The following is a 7784-nucleotide window of genomic DNA, read 5'->3' on the forward strand; positions in this document are numbered from 1 at the left end:
TTGTTGAACCAATATTCCTTGGTTTGAGAAAATATTTATCATCTGAGCAAGTATTGCTAATGTGATGAATTGTTGAATATTTGACCGTCTGAGCATGTGTTGCTCACTTGATGGATTATTGGCAGCGTACCAAAAATATTAATTAGAATACTGGTCGTTGAACCGAGCATAATTAATAAAATTAATGACCATGAGGTCGTCGTAAAATTATTAAGGTTGGAACCTGGAATGATGATCCTTGGATTCAGAAACCCTAATTTGATCAATTGATGATCAATTCATGGTTCGTCAGAAGTTTAACCATAGGACGAAGGAGGGAGCGACTATATGGGACCGTGGATCAACCATGTAGTGTCCATATGCTCACATGAGAAAATACGAAGAACTCCTGAAGAGTTGATGATTTGTTGGTGGAAGAATGATTAAATGCTGGCTTAATCATTTATTCAAAAATGCTCGTTTGAGCCTTAGGTGAGAAAACCTAATTAATTATGACGAGACGAGGGACCGACCATGGAGTCATGAAACCGGCCCTGGGTTGTCATGTGACCGCCTGACGATCACTTCATGAAAATCCAAAGTGTTTGGAAGAGTTTTGGACCTCATAGGAGCAATTGTGCAAATTAGGTCAAAACTGTGAAAATTAATGGGACCGGCTTCCGTGAGCCAAAGATCCAATCTTGGTCGGTCAAGATAGCGTGCTCGTGTCTCCAAGGCGTCCGCGTCTCAGTCCTGAGAATTTCTATATTTTCTGGCGTGCAATTGGGCATCCATTTGAGAAAATATGCCAAAATTAGGGTTTCGACGAAACAGAGGAAAACACCATGAGATGATGAAAAATAATTATAAAATAAGGAATGAGGAGGCATGGGACCGCCGTGGTCAATGCATGGTCGGCCGGTCGTGACCACGGTCCCGTGGTGCCTTTTCCTTAATTTTATAATATTTTGATGATTTTATGAAAAATTCATGAATTTTGAGAAATTTGATGAATTTAGGGAGTTTCCATGAATTGAAGGAGTTTTCATAAGTTCATGGAAGTAAAATATTAAAATAATAAAAACACGGGCATGTGGGACCATGGAGGCATGGCCGGCCGGGTATGGACCGGTCCCACGAGTTTTTCATAATTTTTTAATATTTTTAGGTATTTTTGATGATTTGAGGGAATTTTTCCTAATTTGAGAGAAATACCATAAAATCAAGGAATTTGATGAATTCAAGGAAAAATAGGATAAATAATAATAAAATAATAAAGCAAAGGGCGTGTGGGACCGGCTAGGGCATGGCCGTCCAGCTAGTGGCCCGGTCCCACAAGTTTTCATAATTTTTTTTTATTATTATTATATGATGATTTGTGCAAAAAATATCATGAAATCAAGGAGTTTTTTCATGAAATTAGAGAAATAATAATAATAATAAACTAATAAGGAACCGTGGGGTGTGGGGCCGGCTGGGACCAAGGCATGGCCGGTTGGCCAATGGTCACGCCCCACACTCCTTTCCTTAAATTTATATTATTTGTTATGGATTTATGGAAGTACTTTGAAACCGAGGAGCTTCCTCGAGACGAAGGAGATTTGATCACATGAGAGAATTTTCATCAAATCATGGAAAATAATAAAAATGTATTAAAAATATAAAACTGGCGTGGAACTAACCACGGCACGGTCGGTAGGTCATGTGTCCGTGTTCCCAGCACCTTGGTCAGTATTTTTAATTATTTATTATTTTCTTCCCTATTTTGCATAGGTTCATCGTTTCGTTGTATTTTGAAATACTCGTTCTTGCGGTGACTTTTAGTGTATCGTCGTTGAATACACTTTCACCATTTGAATCGGGGCTTACTTAGAGGTAGCTCAGACGCCCCGTTGTTGATTATTTATTACTAATTGTGGAATTCAGTGGAGAATAATTCACAAATCTGAGTAATAAGATGTTTATTATTAATTCATAGGATCAGCTGAGGATTCGACTACGAATTCAGAATAATAAAGTGAGCATTACCATTCCATGGGGTCGTAGATTCGACTATAGAATCAGAGTAATTAAGATTTATCTATTACCATTTATGAGACCAGTTATGGATTCGATCATGAAATCGGTGTAATGAGATAATATACTTATTGCTATTCTATGAGACCAAGCCGTGGATTCGATCATAGAATCAGAACAATTGTTTATTGCCATTCAATGGGACCAGTCGTGGATTCGACCATGGAATAAGAGTAATTGTTATTGCTATTCCATGGGAGCAGTCGTGGATTCGGCCATGGAATAGGAGCAATAATAGATTATTCTGGGAATTCAGTAGTGAATGTCATGGCAGAATTAATCTTAATTAGGAATAATTAACTTTGTGGCTCTATATTAGCAGAGCAAGCTGTCTAAGAGCATTAATTATCCCGATATGAGCTTGTCGGTAAGTCATATCCTTTATATAGTCAGGGTAAACTCGTTGTTTCACTACAACAAACTAATGCATTTGTGACATTCTGTTTGTAACATTACAAAAAGCGTCAAAAAGGATATTCATATGTGACGTATTTTACGTCAAAAATATATTGTGTTAGCCTAGTACCAAAATGGTGTGAACTTATTAATTTGCAACACCGGTGTTGGTGTCGTAAAAACAAATTTAAATTAAATAAAAATTCAAAAATAAGTAGATTATTTTTTCAATGTTTTATGTGTGTCAAAAATGATATTCCAAAAATACAAGCAAAAAATATTATTTTTGTCTCCTATACGCAACGTTAGAGTTTGTCGCCATAGGTTCTTCAATGTTACCCGTGAAAGAATAACCATTTTTAATTTTGGTCATTAAATTCCCTTCAAAACTATTTTTGGTCAACAACTAACCCACTACCTTATTTATCGTGCAAATCTAAATAACTGCTCATAATAATTAGTTACCATATATTCTTGTATTTTCTTTTTTGCTTGAGAAAAATATTATCTTTCTATAGATGTAGGTAACCCTAATAGTTCATCTTCTTCTTTTCTTCTTTCTTCTTCTTAACTGGTCAACGAGTCTTCTAAACTAGCCGCCACTGCCACCATGAAACAAGGTTAGTTTCTCTGTTAGATTTATTAGTTATGGAAGAAAAAAGATTAGTTTCTCTGCTATTTTTTTTTTTTTTATGTTTTGGTTTGAATGTATTTTTGTAATTAATCAAGAAAAAGGTGAAGAAACATAAGAATACTCTCTGAGCTAAGAGGTTGACGATATAATTGATGTTGGTATTTTTTCTATCTGCTGCTTTAGACCTATAAAAATTATTACTGATTCGTGGATTTTTCTCTTCCTTTTACAGCCCTTGGAATGAATTTTTTCTTGAGAAAGAAGAATATATTGGAATCATCGTAGTCTAATTGTGCAAGAGTCGGAAATAACTCAAAAAATTGATGCCAGATCCAGAGCACAAGGATGAGGATGGAATTAAATATCATATTACATTTCTCAAATATCAGATTTCTCTTGGAATTCAGTTCGTTATTCGGATTCAATTGTGAATTTCTTCTAATCCAAAATTTTGATTTGTGTACATGGGATTTTTTCTTACAGGTAAGCAAGGCGACTAATCTTTAAATAAGGAAAAAGATGGTTGATCGTTTTCCAGAAGTCAAATAACACCAAAAGCCAAAACGCTCCATTGATTGAAGAAATCAATCTAAATCTAAAATGTATGAATTTTGGTTGTACAGTGTGTATTTGTAAAAAAAAAAAAAAATTGGTTTGAATTGTGTAATTTTTTCTTCTGGAAATAACAAAATTTTTACTTATTCATGTTCAACTTATTTTAATGGTGCACAAATTTATTTATCTTCCCAACAACAAATTGGCAGAATATTGTCACCCCGAAAAATACGGTATTGAGTATTGTTTATAATAATTGTAAAAAATAAAAATTGCAATATATAAATATTTATAATTAAAATAAAAATAGCTTATGTGATGCATGAAAAATGTTATTGCGATGAAAAATTGTGCTAAGAAAGCCTCTCAGCATAAGTGACGCTTTTGGCGTCAGACAGATTATTTGCAACACCTGTTTTTATAACGCATAGACCGACAACTTAAAAACGTCACAAGAATATATTTGTGACGCAAAATCAAATATTAGTGACGTTATTTTTCATTGAAAAATCCATGTTTTGTTGTAGTGTTTGTTCCTGAAGACGTTATCGCTCTATACTAGCAGAGCAAGCTGTCTAGGAGCCGTCCATCTCGTGATACTATATAGAAATAATCACTGAAAGTGTTCAGTATTCATGAGATATGCCGTTGTCCAGTCATGAGACTACATATCTACATGTACTCTGAGAGAAAGTACTCCCCGTTGAGAATTCGATAAGAGACCCGTGTCTCAATACTCACGTCTGATTGTTGGATCAGAGCTTCGTATAATTATGAGTTTATGATTTTAGCCCTTGCCGAAAATCCACCATCTACATTAAGTCCCCTGCTTACCGAGGAAAGCTGTGTTCCTCAGTCAGCATTAAATGGTGATTTTCCGGCCATAAATAATAATACCAGTAATTGAACTTAGTCGTAAGTTGAGACGTTACCGGATTTAGAGAGCATGAGCAAACCACGACTTGATGAAGGCTTCAATGTCATGATTGGAGCGTCGTTTGATGAGCATAAACTGGTGTTGAACCGCTGGTTTGGACGACGAGTCCGTGGTCGGTTAGGATTCACGGGTCCGGGACCAAGAAAGGGAATCAGCGGACGTTCGTTCGTTTAAGAAACAAACAAGATAGATCTGAGTCTAATGATAAAATTTTGTCTATGAGCTTTCACGAAAAACAATTTTTTTTTTTTTTTTTTTTTTTTTTTTTAAATATGTGAGATTTCACAAAGTGGAATAAACTCTCGTTTCAAAGGTGAATGCTCGTACGAGAGAAAAGTTTTTTTTTTTTAATAGACTTGTGTCTGTTAGTAATAAAATTTTGTTTATGAGCTTTCATGAAATTTTTTATCTTCGAGCTTTCAGAAATCTTTGAAAATATACTCTCGCTTCAAAGACAGATGCTCGTGCGAGGGAGCAGAATATATAGACATCTTTTTCAAATTTACGTGAGTTTCACGTTAAATATTTACATATTTTGTAAAATCATGTTTTTATTTTGAACAACTGTTGAAAGTATACAATTATATATGATGAAATAATATCTGTATGTGAGTTTTCACAATTGTAAAATGGACGTCTGTCCAATTTTTGAAAAACCAGTGATTGTTAAAATTCACGTGGGTTGTTCACGGTTTGATGACTATCAAGTCATGATTTTGAATAATGAATTTCGCTCGACTTTGCAGGTTTGAAGGAACGAGCAAATTTTCAAAATTTTGTCGTTATAATCACTACAGCTAGTGAAATTGTAAATAGGTAAGAGTTGGATTTTTACCGTTTCAGTGCGTGCTTGTTGTTGGTATATCCATGATTCCGTGTATTTCGCCTCAGATAGTGGTGACTTCTGGTTACAACCACCCTTATGGATCTTCTGGCGATCACTCCAGAAATATCAAGTCAAACATGAAGAGAAGATGTTCATCCTGGGATGAATCAACCTTTCAGCGACAGCTGGAAAGCTGGTACTTTGTATGTCTCTAGATCATCTGTGAGTCGTCCCTTATCAGCATAAGCACCGCCGACTTCAGAAAATGAGGCTATCGGCTGAAGATGAAGTTCGTCTTTGTGTTGATGGTGTAGCTCTTGATTCAGATGTGGATGAACGAAGAATTTCGCCATAATTCGTCATCAGAAAATTCAGAAGTTAGGTCTTCATTGAAATTGTTGTAGAATCTTCGTTCGATGTTGGATTTTCGCGGTCTACTTATGTATCCTCATGCACAGGAAATTTCCAAACTTTAGTGAAGAATCATTTTGGGTTCCGAGCATGTTTAGGATCTGAAATCGACGAAACAGTAAACTTCCAGGAGACCTTCAGAAAAATTTCAGCTGGCATGTGGTCCAATGTTTTGGCCACAACTCTTCGCTCGTTTATTCAATTGCTGTGAATTTTGGATATGTTGAATAGGACATCCACACGAAGAGAATGGTGTATTACCTATCCAAAAATTCTTTACCAATTGCTCCCAGCTAGTGAATTTGTACAGGGAAGTGTAAAATCATCTCAGACGAGCTTGTTGTAAAACATTCATGTTGTGTATTTAAACCATCCGCTTGTGTCTTGAACGGTTGGTGAAGGATTTTAATGTCATTGATTCCTTTGATATCAGGACCATTTGATTGATACATGAGCATGGTGCTTGCAACGCCATCTTGCTTCTGTCAGTCGTAGAAACATCACTTCTGAAACAGTGGTCACAAGACCGTAGCTGAGGTTGCTCTTGAGACGGGATGATGTAATGACCATGGTTTCATGTTCCGGTGGTAGCATTGATTTTATTATGAATGATTAGGACATGAGAGTCTGGTGTCACGAGTCTTGGACTGTGAAACTGATCGTCATGATCAGTGGACCGTCAGTCCCCAGTATTTTGTTAAATCTCTCCTTTTCCTTTTCTCTTCTTCTGGCAAGACTTGGATAGAGGATCCAGGTAGAAAAATTGATGTAAAGACCTAGGTGGTCGAAGTTGGAGGTAACTTGATGAAGGACTTGGCGGAAATACCTGGTGAACACCGATCGACTGTGGAAGTTATGAATCCCGTCTAAAAATTGCTTCTTGCATGTTGTACGCTCTGGAAGCTGTAGGAACCTCATACGACATCGTAATTTGATGATTGACCCCAACTTTTGAAGCTAAGAGACTGAGTTATCTAATGAGACAAGAATCACTCAATTTTTAGTTGTAGAGGTCATCCAACGAAGCGTGTACATTTGTAATTTGTAATCCCGTACAAATTTTTCATATTTTGTAGACCTGACGGTAAAGGCCATATCTTTCAGCTCGTATGTCCGACTGATGCGCCCTTTTGGTATGTTGTAAAAGATACATAGTTGAACATCTTTTGTTGAGGAAGCATTGTTCCATTACTCACCCATTGGTACGTTTTTGCAAACCCATGTCCTGGAGTGTGTTGTATCTCATTTGTAGAAGTGATGAGAACATCTTGTAGAAGACTTTGGATTATGCCCACCGGTCGTTCCGGCTTTGGGAAGACTTTCATGTGAGCATGTTATCCGGTATGCACATCTTGATATGAACCATTGGTTCTTGGAGAATTCCGCTTCATGTGTAACACTTCAAAGAATGATTAGTTGATGAAGCCCTGAGGATGTTGCTCCTGAGACCGTTGTTGGTGCTGAAACCATGAATGATTACGCTCCAGAGGTCCTTGTCGATGCCGATATCATGGATGGTGTTCCTCTAGAGATTATTTTTAATGCTGATACCATGGTTGAAGTTGTTCCAAAGACTGAAAAGGCTAGTATCTTTGCTCCTCCATCCAGTGATCCTTTTACTAAGCGTCCCTAAGATGAAGGTGTACTGAGAGTTCAACTTGAATGCTCCTGAAAGCATAACTTCATCATGAACTGGCTTTGTCAGTAAGTCGACGTTGTTGCAGTAGATAGAAGCAGCAGTTTTCATACTGGATGTGATTGGTGAAGAAAGGAAGTTCCTCAATCGTGCAGGGTCTTGTGATGTAGAGAAATCCTGTTGATCAAGTTTCGTGGAATCCCCTCAAGTTGCCCAGTGTATGTTGAAGGAGTTAGCTCCATCCACGTATGAATGATGTTGCATCTGCTTCGGAAGTCTTATCCTGGGATAATGAAAATTTATCGATTGTAGTTTAGTTACACTTTGATCGTGC

At 36.8% G+C, this 7784-nt stretch overlaps 1 long non-coding RNA gene across 1 annotated transcript; it reads left to right on the forward strand.

Moving 5' to 3' along the window:
• Window positions 1-2927: 2927 nt before the first annotated feature.
• LOC113361978 lies at window positions 2928-3790 on the forward strand. Its single transcript, XR_003365471.1, has 2 exons — window positions 2928-3071; window positions 3318-3790. It is a non-coding gene; the product is annotated as an uncharacterized LOC113361978 (long non-coding RNA).
• The last annotated feature ends 3994 nt before the right edge of the window (window positions 3791-7784 follow it).

This window comes from Papaver somniferum, chromosome 3 (assembly GCF_003573695.1).
Source record: "Papaver somniferum cultivar HN1 chromosome 3, ASM357369v1, whole genome shotgun sequence".
NCBI lineage: Eukaryota > Viridiplantae > Streptophyta > Magnoliopsida > Ranunculales > Papaveraceae > Papaver > Papaver somniferum.